Here is a 13,661-nt window from a genome sequence, read left to right as displayed (position 1 = left end):
CTCTGAGCATTTTAACAGCCCTCACACCTGGCTGACTCCCTCGAATGGATGGCCACACTTGGCTTGATTCAGTGAGCTTTTAATTCCCCCCGACATTTGTGTCATCAATTCCTAATACACTCAAACTCTTAAAAAAAAAAAAAAAAAAAAAAAAAAAAATCTATTTCAATCATCTTTCTTTTCTATTCACCCCACCCCCCCCTACTATGAGAAGTTCTCATTAATGGAAATCTCTTCTTTGCACTCTGCCTGGCTCTTTTTGATCCACATGGGGGTTCTTGCAATTTTTTCTCTGAACCGCATGTTTGTGCCATTGCTCATTGCTATTCATAAGTATGCAAGATGCAAGTCACAGCGTGTGGATTTCTTATCTTTGCCTACCCCGCAGCACGCCGTCATGTGTACACTCTGCTTTTCAATAACTCATAATTACAAGTGTATGAATAACCTCTCCTTCTCCGAAACAGCTTGTTAGCTGTTCATGAAGTGCTTCGGCTTGTGCACTGTGTGTTAGACGGGGATAATTCGAATAAAATGACAGGTAGCAAAATATGACAGCGATTCATAGAGAGTTTGAAACAATTAACACCAAAGAGATTATTAAAAACAGAGGAAACCATGGGATTTCTACCAACAATAGCAGGAGTGCTTATCACAACTGACTCGAGCGCGCAGCTATTGAACACCACATACCGCACATTTAAAGGCAACATGTGATGGAAGCCTGATGTAAGTCAGACAATCAATTCATAGCAGAATGTGTGAAAACACTCAATATTTTAAACCAAATCAAGCTGCTGTGCATAAATATTAGCTGACATATTAGTGCTTTTCCCGATTTCACCCCTCAGGCGCTCATGTCTCCAACTGTAATATGGTCCTGTGGTGTTTTCTGAAATTCCAGAACACTGGAAATCTTTTTATGCACAACACACATACACGCTGAATGACTCCATAGAATCATGGTACAAATCAACAATTGACTAATATTAACAACTACACCCGTGAGACCACACTAGGTTCAATTATTTCTAATATGTTATGACACTGTCTCTCTTAGGTTTAGGCTGTTATGGTCTAAAGATTGCTGCGATAGGTTTAAAGAATACATTATGGTAAAGACAGATAATACATATGGGACTTGCTTGCTGTCATCATCACAACACACATATTGTTAACTACTCGACAGGTTAAATCACCTGAGTTTAAGAGTAAAGTACAAACTATCTACCAGCAAAACAAAAGACTCCATTCAGTCCTGATTTTGCATTGATTTTCATACCTGTTTGACTTAGAAAGAGATTTATTTATTGTTACTTATAATATTTGTTACTTACAAAGATTGTGATTGAGAGCCATCGAAAGCATCAAATATGAGGTAAAAGTGACATACGTGTGACTACTCAAGTGATGATAATTGTTTTGAATGTTTTGGTAGTTATAATTTGACTCATCCATAATAAAAATATAATGTACATGTACATTTTGTAACATTGTAGCTGTCATTAATAAAGCTAGACATTAAAGCAAATCTCTTGATCTAGATTAAACAGTTGCACTTGGACCCTACCCTATAGTTATGGAACTGACGTGTATAGAAAGTAAAATTACTTGTCTGCAGAAAAAGAGTCAATGAAGCTTTCATTATGAGATTAAAGTGTTTAGAAGGTAAGACCGCATGAATATATGTAAGTAGGTTAGGTAGTTAGCATGAGTGAACAATGTTTGTTTATAGATGACGGGTTGAAAAAAATGATTTTTTTTTCTTTTTGTCACAAATTTTGCTAAACACAAAAAAACTTAAACAACAGTTTACTCAACTGACTTTAAAATAACCGAATAAATGTACAATCCAGTTGCTATATTTTCTGAGCAGTTTTCTGAATGACTGAATTAGGGTTCAATCAGCGTGAGGGAAAATTGCATGAAACTGTGCAAAAAAGGTTTTCATTTCATCCAAACGGTTGTCAACTTGATGCATATTCTTCTGTTACGCTGAAACACTCCAACACTAATCCCCACAAGGCCTCACAGGAAAAGCTGTCAGTGGTGATAGACAGTTTTTCTCAAGGACTCATTTGAATGGACGTCATCCAGAATTGGAAAGCTCTGAAAACTCAAAAGAAGATGCCTTATTTATTTTCGTCAGATCTTCTATTCCCACCGTAGAAAAGGCGATTGTGGTTGGCGAGCGTTTTGAAAACTACTGACCTGCAAAAACTGATTGGGTACAACTTTTTTCCGCCTGTCTTTATTTGACTTTTTTTCCATCTTCTTTTAGCTGTGGCTGAAAAGTCCAACATAATCCCGATTTCCAGGTTTTTAATTGAAGAACGTGTCATTTTTAGGGGATTCTCTGGTCAAGAAAAACAGGTGAATGAGGAGCATATGTGACCTTTCAATGGAAAAAGGAGATTCAGTAACTGAGATGAGGACTGTAGAGAATATATAAGGGCCATATTAATTTACTCCTGGCCTTTACAAGGCACCACCACCATCTACAAGTCAGAGTGTGAACAACGTGGAAATATCAACAGCCATACATTCTCCACAGTGCATTAATGGTGCTGACATATAGAACTGCCTCTGGCGTCTTCCGTGATTATACAGTTCCACAGTTCCTGACATCGTCTCCTCTGGAAAGTAATGCCAGAGTACCTGGTTTGTGTCATAAGTGGCATTTTGTTCCAAATATGTAAATTGTTCATGACATTTGATGATTTTCAAATACATCAACATACAGGATATTGTTCATCAATTCGAAACCTGTAAAGGCATCACGTAATTCCAAATTTCAAACATGAATCAAACCGAGTTACAATATTTTACTTTGATCTGATTCTAATCAGTAGAACAGTTACATGGATCATAGTGATTTTTATCTTATAGAATTGACTGGAGATAATCATAAAAAAGCAGTAGTTATTATAATCGTAAAATATAAGTGGCCTTGCATTCGTGTTGATTTTAGCTCATTATTAAGACATAAAATGTTCAACACAACTACATTAATAGATTTACATTTAACTATAGTATCTTCTTTCTCCATTTTGGCAGCAACCATGTTGACAGCCACTTACTGCCTTTTGTTTTGCACCTCACTATGAAAAGCCTGAAATGATTTATAGGCAGTCTAGTCCAGGGTATGCAACATATACCCACTTATTTCTCAGTCAGCATTGCACAGACTCACTTTCAAATCCCCCGATGCACCAGTAAGCAGTATCTACAAGCAAGATTGCATATTTCTTTCTCCAAGAACGATGAAGCCATGACCTGCCTTACTCTGTGTCTAATTTGTTAGTACTACATTCACTGAGTTGAATGGTTAATGTTGATGTTTACTGAGCAACATAACAGCCAAGAAGCTAGTCAAATGCAGAGTATGGCGATAAATTATACTGACATTATGTTTCAAATGAGCAAATACAATGGATGGATTTTCACGAAATAGTGTGAAAGCATTGCTTCAGCAGAACAAACAAAGAAAACCTATTATTTGGTGTTTTGGACAGCAGACATACAAGCTTGTAACAACTGTCTCAACTTCAATAAAACAGCAATATAGAAAAGAGTATGATGGTTTACTTTCAGTGCCCACATCTATTAATGTACATATTTCCTTGATAGCAAACTATGTATTTCAAGCTTTTTCCTCTCCTTTACACAAAGACAGACATTGTACTCAGTACTAATACAGGGGATCACAGTAATTAAATACTCAATTGTGGGTTTCATCTAAAAGTACAGGTGTACTGCCGATTTTCTCCTTGTCTTGTTGGCAGCTCCTGGCGACACAGATGGAGTTAATCTATGATTGGTGTGAAAGTACCCTTCACAAACTTCAATGGAATTCAAGCACTACAAGCTTTTAAATGCCACGGAGAGCTGCTGGAGTTCCTTGATTTTAGCGCCACAGATCAGTCAGCACAGCACTTTATTCACTTCTCGTGTGTTCAAGTGCACGGCAAGATGGAGAAACTCTAGCTGACACTGATCAATTATTATCATTCGTTTCCTGAAAGGGGACATGTATTTATGGAACTGATTTCCTGTCAGTTGAAACAAAGCAGACAGACGTCTTATTGGCTGTTGATGGACATTGATTGGGCGAGTCGAGCTGTGACTTTGAAAGTTTTGCACACTGAACTGTCCTAAAGACATGGTACTCGACTGAAAATCAAAACCACATGTACACCATGACACACACACACAGGAAATATCATTGAAAATTGCATTGATTTTGTATGAAAGGTGTTTCAAGTTCATTGGACTTCGAGGGGATATGCTGATTCACTTTGAGAGGAGAAAGAGAAGCTGATCTATGTCTTCATTGAAAATTAAGCTTGCAGCAGCAGACGGCTCAGCTTCGATTGGTTTACCATGAAAAATATATCAAAAGACACTTTTAAACCTTTGCATGTGAGCTTATATAGAGGAATCCAGCTAAAAAGAAACATATATTCATAATGTGTGTAGTTAAAACTCATTTCAGCCACTTGTATCCTTGATCTCATTCTTTCGGCCATCACGACCCAACAGTCCTGACCATGAGTGAGTGTGGGGAAGTAGACCGACCGGTAAACAGAGTTTTGGTTTACAGCTCAGCTCTCCCTTCACCATGACACTGCGGTACAGTGGCTGCATGTTTGTAGCCACTTGTCCGAATCTGTGGCCAATCTCACAATCCCTCCTCCCATCACTGTAGTAACATTACAATGTTGTGTGTACACGATGGTCCTCATGCGAAATAAAACTACCGTTACATATCTGTTTTGCAATATTAGTAACAGGGCGCAAACACATGCAGCACATGTTTCCTTGTGTGACTTTGTTGAACTTCTTATTTGTTATGCAAAACCTCAGAATGGCTTGTCAACAAACAACTCACCTAAAGTTGGCTTGTCATCCTGATATTACCAGTATGTACTTTTCAGTGTATTATTCTGATGACGATTGTTATTATCTTCATTATTATTGTCATTATTGTCGTGTGTAACAATTGAATTTCATGCTTTTTATTTGTCTTCAATTAGTGACTTGCTTGATTGTAAAGTTTTAAAATGAGCTTCTTGACACAGTGTGTCTAAACAACAAGAGAAGCTGCACTCATCTTAGCTTCATATATGAAAGAAATCATTACATTTTACAGTAATAGTATACAGATACATTGACATCTGGGAGGGAAAAAATAGATCACTTCAGAAACCTGATCCTGATACAAATGCTTCTTCTTAGATTCTCTTTCGAGATTGGTGGTTTATTAAAAACTCTGCATCTTTGTTTGTTTTTAAAGTGTATTTGAGCTGGACTAAACGTTCCTCTGGATGACCATATTCTCTTGTTATGTATGTGGTGAAGGTGTGTGTGACTTTTAGGAGCTGCCGAAGCAGTAATAACACACCATATGAGTTAAGTTCATGCATTGTTTGAGTTCCGCAGCGAGAATGTATATCTTTGTTGTGTGAGATCACAATGTTCATCTGAAATGTGCACTTAAGATAATTGCATCATCATTATTTGTTAGTCTCACTGTATCAAAAAACTATATTTTTTTTAACACCAAAAAAAAGGAAATGCTGTCAATGTCCTGACACAAAGGACAAAGGTCACTATGTCTTGATTACGAGGAGGTGGGTGAACTGTACATAGCCTGGCTGCAGAGGATTATTGTTTGTCAGCTTTTGTAGTTATACCAGTTGCTACACCAGTCAAGGTTGAACCATTTAACAACAGAGACGGGGCTACAGAGTTCAGAGAAAAGCGATCTTGCAGTTGACATATAATCACCAGCCTTTTCCACTCATTTTTCCTTCAAATTTTTTATCTTCTGGTGTATCAGTGGCAATGGTGACCAATATACCCCCCCCCCCCCCACCAAACAACCACAAGACAGTATCATCACTTTGCCCAGATGGCAAATCAACTCCTGAATAAATCTATGAGTTAAGAATGTGGAAACACAGTATCGAGACTGGTAAAGACATAGTGAGGATTTGTCACGAACAAGGTGTGCTTTGTGAGTGGGAGTTTGTCGTACAAGGGTAAACCTTGTAGAGTGAACATGCCTTCACAGCTGCGTTGCCATCTGTTAGACAAAAATCCAAGTGTATCATCGGCCGGGAAGACCCTAAGGGAGAGGACAGTCACGTCTTGTTTTTGTTTTTTTCCTTGGCATCAACTAAAAACTAAAAACTTTAAAGTATACCCTTCCCGTCGTGTCTATGCTATACAAGTTTCTTCACTGTGGAACCCCCCCCACAAAAAAAATAAATAAATTCATTGTCATGTCACACAGCTTTGTCCTTTTTGCCTCAGTTGTCAGTCATGTTCAGTCGCCGTCTTTTTAACAACACACAGTGAGCATAACGAACACAGAGCCGGACTCAGTAACATTGCATCTATTTTTTTTTTTTTGCTCCGCTTTGATAAAATGTGTCACGAGATGACAGCTCAGTAAACCTGAGCATGCCCTGAACAACCCACAGATGTCATATTGAATCAGTTGTGGAAGCTGATGCTCAAAGTTGTGACAACATCTCTCCCCCCCCCGCTCCTCTTTGGGTGCCACCTTACCGTATAAAGTTGCCCCCTGCGGCTGCAAAATGACACTAATGGCTCTTTCGTTTCCCTCCGAGTGAATCACCCACAATCCGGTTTCTCTCGTCTTTCATGGAATTACATTTTAAAGTAAATGGAAGTGGAGAATTGCTCACAAGATTTGCAGGCCGATTCCCACCAAACGTGGAAGAATCTTGACAAAAGATGGAGCTTATCGGAGCGGAAAATGGAGGCAGCGCACGTTGGCTGAAGCCTCCTTTGGATGATAACCAAAGTAATCTTTGTGTTCAGTCAAACACACAGAAGTTGTACCAAAATTTCTGAACGCGTAAAATAAGAGATGAAACTGAATGGCTCTACCTTTTCTCGAGACAGACAGTTACTGAGAATTACATCAACCTCGGCTTTCTGTCACATTTCCTGATGAGCCTTTCAGAAAAAGCTCTTGAAAATCAGTGCAGACATTTTTCAGCTCTGAGCAAACATGGATACGCTGTCCTATTCTATTAGAGAAGAATAAAGCAAGAGATTGTTTTTAATCTTTGTCTTGATGCAACTTTACTACATGAACAAAGACCTTTTGGAAAATCTCACGATGACGCCTGCTCATAAATGATGCTAAACTAAAAACAAAGATTTTGGAGCTACGTCTTGTCATAGAAGGACGTTCTTATTCAAGCTTGACAAAACCAAACCAACAGTCTTTCCCACATTGATGAAGTGCAGGTTATTTCAACTTTGTTTGACCTAAAAATGAAGGCAAGTCCTATTTACTTGTTGCATGCTCGTAACTCTTTGCTTTTGGGAAGTGACATGTTTATCTTACCTGTTTTTTGTTTGTTTGTTTTTAAGCAAATCATTTTACATCCTACCTTTGAATTTGATTGAAGCAGCTTAGCTGTCCAGGATCTACTCTCACGTTTTTGTTGGCTTACAGTATATTACGCAGTGGCGAACAGGTCAACACCCTTAAGTTGGTCCACTGCCTTTGGAATGTGCGCAAGAAGTTGTTGTTGCTCCTAAAACTGTCAATACTTTCATGTGAAAGAATTAGGACACCCCATTAAATGTTGAGTTCTTTATCAAGAAATGTTCACATATTCACCTCTGGAGAAGAAAGTGATTTAATTGCAGGTAAACAACAGAAAACATACATTGTTTTACTCAATTAACAAATGATATCAACAAACATGCGGATTCTCACGGAAGAAAAAGTAAGAACACTGCCCACCAATAGCGAGTGTTACCCCCTGTGGCTGAAATAACCTCGTTCCCTGATGGCAGTTTTAGGGTTTCTTTTGGCATTCTGCATTCTGAGTGAATGAGGTGAACTTGCTTGGACAGCCAAACCTGGGCATGATGGCAGTTGTTTTTTATGTCCTCCACTTTTTTTCCTCTCTTCAGATCAAGAGACATTTTTACTTCACCCTTGACGATATGCGATTTCTTGTTTGCACGGTTAAGTTTCAACTTTGATTTATGAATGAAGTGACGAACTGTGTTCACAGAGAACGGTTCCTGGCTCTGCGCCGCGATTTCCATTCTGAAAATGTTTCTGTCTTTGATTCAGTACTGCTTGAGGGCTTAGAGATCACAGGCTTCCAATATTGGTTTTCAGTCTCATCCATCCAGACTTTCTTTTGTCAATATTATGTCTCGCAGATGACGAAATCTGCATGTCCCTTGTGATATTGCATTGAGAAACACGTTTTTTTTTTTTTTTTAGAAACCCCCCTTATTGAGACTTATAAAAGCCTCTCTGAGACGCTTCCTTTATATCCAGTCATGTTACTGACCTGTTGCCAGCTATTGTAACTCTTTGTGAGCTGTTTCTTCAATATTTTTCAGGCATTTTGTTTCCTTTTCCCAACATTATTGAGACATGGTGACGGCACCAATTGGCAGAATGACACAATATTTCAATTAAACATACAGTATATGTTAAAAAGACTTTATTTACACTGACTTTTCATCATAATCTGCTGTAATTTTTCCTTTATAATTTCATAACCTGGTGCAATTATAATTACTCTTATCCTAACTAACACTTATCACTCAATTCTTGAAATTAGTAAAATGTTACACTTCATTTACATCTTCTCAGTGCTCCTTGTATGTATAACTAGCGATGGAATGCAATTTGTAAATGGTTATCTCGAGAAGAAATGGCTGCAGAATCCTGCAAAATCCAGTATATTCCGGTGTTGTGTAATCTCATTGTCTTTTCAATTTGAAATACAGGCTTTGTCAGTAGATGTGTGTAGGTGAGACACCACTGTCTCCAAACCTCCAGAAATAATTTATCTGTCTCTCATTCTGTCTGTTTCTTTGTCTTTTAATATAGACAATGCCTCGTTCAATTGTGTGAATGGTCTGCGCATGATGTAATCTGACTGAAAGAACCAAAACACTTGGTTTACTTGAACCTCAGAGGAAAAAAACAAAACAAAAACGAGAGACTATTTGTTTCCCACAGGACATGCAAAAGCTTTGCAATCAGCCCCGACTTTGACGGTAAATACGGTTTGTCTGAGAAAGTCTGATAGCCCCTGTCGCTCTGTGCCTGCAGTCATGATATGGTTGAATGGGACTGTGGAGGATGCGGCTGAATGTGTGTCTGCACTTTTAACAGGAGAAACTGTATTCTTTTTGTGGAGGTGAAGCAACACTTTTAATGGAGAAGCTGAACTTTGACTGTGACTCAGACATGCAGGATCATTTTCCTTCAGCTCTTCAAGGCAACTGCTAAAACTCTGAAAAAAAAATCTTGTATGTCCATAACAACTGTCAGCTGAAAGCCATGTGTCAAAAAGGAGTCCGTGAGTCAGCGGTGCCTTCAAAGCACAGTTTTAGCCAAGTGTCTATACTGAAATTGACTGAACAGTGAATGCGTGTTTGCTGCTCTTGATTTTTTTTGTGTACCCAGACATATATAGACAACTAGATCACTTTCAAACCACCTTAAACAAGTGAAGGTACAAATTGTGGCACCACTGCTGTAATGGGACTGTGTTACATTCCATAGACATACAATGCAATACAATCTAATAGGTGCATTTGCTAGTGCATTTGATTAGCACAAGATTATCGTGCACAAGATTATTGCTAAATAGTCGATGAGCAAATAATAGTTGAGCAAACAAAACTCCTTGATTTGGTTTTAGCAAATAAATGAGTTATTTTCAAATATGAAAGAGTTAAACTGTCGCACCAAAACTTTGAATAAATGAGTGAAAATGTTGGTAGACGAAAAGAGAATTGAACAAATGATGTGTGTATCTGTGGTATTTGTCCTTACTTTCTACTCAAATCATGGCTTTCTGTCCGGATGTGATCCAGAAGCAAACTGAAGGGAGTGCTAAAGTATTGTTTAAAGCACCAGTTTTGATCTTTTCTTAAGGTCTGAATGTTTTAAGAATGATAACTACAAGAATACTTACATTTAAAAAAAATATATATATAAAAGCCTTTCTTTCAGGTTTTGGATCAATACTAAATGTGTCTTTTCAACATTGCCATTGTGTAAAAGGTGTCGCATACGTATGAGGACTCCACTTTACTTTGTGTCTTTTGCTTATTATGTACATGCTTCTGACTAGAGAGAGCTAACACACCGTCACATGCATGCTGATTAATCGTGCCACACTTCACAAAGCCCTGCTTGGCATTTGATGAAGTCCTCCCCGCGCACAATAATGAATGCCAGTGGCACAAGAGAGGGGTGCCGACTCAACAGCCATAAACAGCAACGAATTAATTGATGCTGCTTGAGGCCAGGAGTTCAAAATGAACATTTTTCTCTTCATTTTTAAACTGCATTTTCTGACCTAATTAACCCTTTTCGATCTGGTCTTTGCCCATCATGTGTTTGTTTTCGCCTCGCACGCCACTATCTCCCACTTTCTTAATGCAAAAATGTTGCATTAAAATTTCAAGATAGATGAGTGATTCAGGGGATGGAGTTGACCTTCAAATGAAAAATACAGATTAAAAGCAAAATGTTAAAATTTAACAGGAGTTAAGATGCATGAGTCGACAAAATCTGAAGGTTAATTGCAAAACAAAAAAGCGGGTACAAAATTCATGGTTGTGTGTCAGTTGAGGTAACGCCAAGTCGCCAAGGTTTGTGAATGCTGCAGATGGAGATTCAGGCTTTGACAGGCTTTTATTTATAAGTTGTTCCTCTGAGGTAAAGGAATCAACCAGCACTGGATTTGAAAACATAGCTGATCATAGAGGATTTGTTATTTGTAATGACTCTTGTAATTTCCTCCATCGGCAGGTGGACATTGCTTTTCCCACTGATACCACATTGGAACATGTGTGGAGTTATGGTTGTGGCAACAAATTGGACATCATTTCTTGGACGTGATCACATGCAGAAGTGGCGAATGAAACATCCTGTTGTTTGCCAGATCCTTCCAAAAAAATACCACTGTGGAGCTGCTGCAAAATTTGGCACTCTGGGAAATCATATGAAAGCTTTCAGTTTACAATATTATAAGTCAACCATCCCATGGTAACCGAGAAATGGGATAACCAACTGCATTTAGTAGATAACTGACACAGAAAGCACGACTCTTTTAGGGTTTCATGTTAGCGAATTTAGGCTAATTTGAAAAATCTGAGAATCAGCATCACAAAAATTCAAAATTCTATGATTAATTTCATTCAGTTGGATGTTCATGAAACCCAAAGATTTGGGGTTTAGATGAAAAAGGTCAGCGCGTCCAAACATTCATCAGTGAGGGCTCAATTTGATTGTGTAAAATTACTCAACTATCTGGTTATTGCAGTGTGTGGGATGGGACTCCACCTGGAGTAGCACACACAGAAAAAAATTATCAGAAAAGAACTAAATAATAATTCGATTAGCCAACTTCAGTATCCTTAGGGTAGAATACACTGAATCTTTTCAGCAATTCTCTTGCTCTAACTATCAAAAAGAAGACATTGCTAGATTCACCTGTTGGCCTATAACTGCAGCTGTACAGGAGTTAGAGGGAGTCGAACTTAAAAAGTGACCTTTTCCGTTCTGGTGAAAGGAAAACTGCCTCCTGGTGAAAACATGTACTTGTAGCATAATGTCCATCTCGGTTTGTAGAACAAATTACAACATGCTACCACTGATCCTAAAAGGCCTTTAGTTTTTTTGTGATTTTAGGTCCATGACTTTACACCAAAAAAGGTCCTGAAAGGGTTCTGTGCTAAATTCCACAAGACAATTGAATCAAAGCCAAATCAAAGCGCTCAAGAAATAAGTAATGAATCAATTACTCTGGGTGATTTTGATATGTATCCTGAAAAGAGGACAAGAATGGAAGCAGCATGAGGAATGAGTCAGTTTGTGGAGCATCTTCAGAGCCAGACACAGACTGAGTGTGAAGCCGGTCACGTATACAACTCCAGTGATGAATCCACTCCTGCGTCCATCACTTAACACCTCTCCAGGCAAGTCACAGGTTCTGCTCCGTGTCAGAAATAAATGGATAATTGATAAGTCATTGCTCACGCCTCGTGCCGTTGCTCTCTTTATCCAAAAGAAGACAAAGAATCCTACTTGCGCCACTTATTTGTTTCGTATTTAGTTGGCCCACTGCCCAGCACATTACATCGTTCCTGACTGCTGAACTTTCCGCCAGATCCTCTGAACCTTTTCAAGCGTGAGATGGAGCAAAGGGTGAGATATGCCGGGTCAAAGATTGTGTTAGTGTGTGTATGTGTGAGCGTATGGTGTTTTTGTGTTGCATTATGTGTCTACAAGGAGAATCAAGATTCAGAAACAGAAACAGCCTGAGGATGAGGCCCGAATGCAGACCGTGAATGTTTATTTGCGAGGTTGGGTTATGCTTAATGCTGATTTCACTCACAATGAATGAAAAGTCAAAGGTAACACAACTATGTAGTTCTGAAATTTATCAGCATCTGATGTATATATTTAAAGAAATTCTGTGAAAACACAACAACACTGCTCTAACATGAATATGCCTTAACGATTTTTACTACTTAAGTCACAAAATGTACTTTTTTAACAGAAAAATAAATAATTTACTCTGAAATCAAGTTTTCCAATCACTGGACTGAAGAGCAATGGTATTGACTTGCACCGACAAGGTTTTCAAAATTGTATATTGCTGGAGAGCGATGTCCTTTGGCCTACTTTCTATTGAAAATTGGATGACATGAAATGACTTTCCTCCAAAATAGAGGTACAATAGTAGATCATCTGTAATACAGTATATTGCTAGATAGTCGCTAAACAGTTGCCAAGATTCCTTTGACATTGTTTTTATTTTCACGATTAAAAATAGTTTTTTTTATGAAACTTCAATATAGGATGCAGAAACTTAACACCAACAACATCCAACAACAAACCACGAAACAGCTGTCAATACTGCATTATAGCCAACTTTTAATACAATTTAGCGTGCTCACCTCGGAGGCGAAACACTTTGTGCATTTGCTTTCAAAAGACCTAGATCACAGAATTCTCTGTGATCAGTTGAATAGGCTGCTAAAGCATCAATTACAATGTCACATCTCCAGGGCAAGCATTCTGTCTTTATCTGAAATGAGTAAATGGTAAATTATACATGGATTAAACTTATAAATTCCACTGCATGAGCAGTCCCCAAAGCGCTTTACACTGTTAATCACATTCACCGATTCTCTCACACACACACACACACACACACACACACACACACACACACACACACACACACACACACACACACACACACACACACACACACACACACACACACACACACACACACACACACACACACACACACACACACACACACACACACACACACACACACACACACACACAAACAATATGGTAGATATCGTGTAATCATAGTAACATATTTGTTGAAAGCACCAAAGCACAAGTGGAAATCACAGGTAAGACATGGCAATCTAGAGCCCCCATCCTTAGAAAAACAAAGAATCCATTATATGTTTTCTACGACGGCGAACAAAGTCATGATCAATCACTGGCCCATATTCCCTTTTGAGACCTGACACACAGCTGATTATAGCAGTTAAGTATCTCCAGCTCTTTCCCCAGAGGTACATTTGGAATTAATTGC

Source organism: Blennius ocellaris (assembly GCF_963422515.1).
Source record: "Blennius ocellaris genome assembly, chromosome: 17".
Taxonomy (NCBI): Eukaryota; Metazoa; Chordata; class Actinopteri; order Blenniiformes; family Blenniidae; genus Blennius; species Blennius ocellaris.
The sequence above is the reverse complement of the archived record's forward strand: the minus strand, read 5'-3'. Positions refer to the sequence as shown.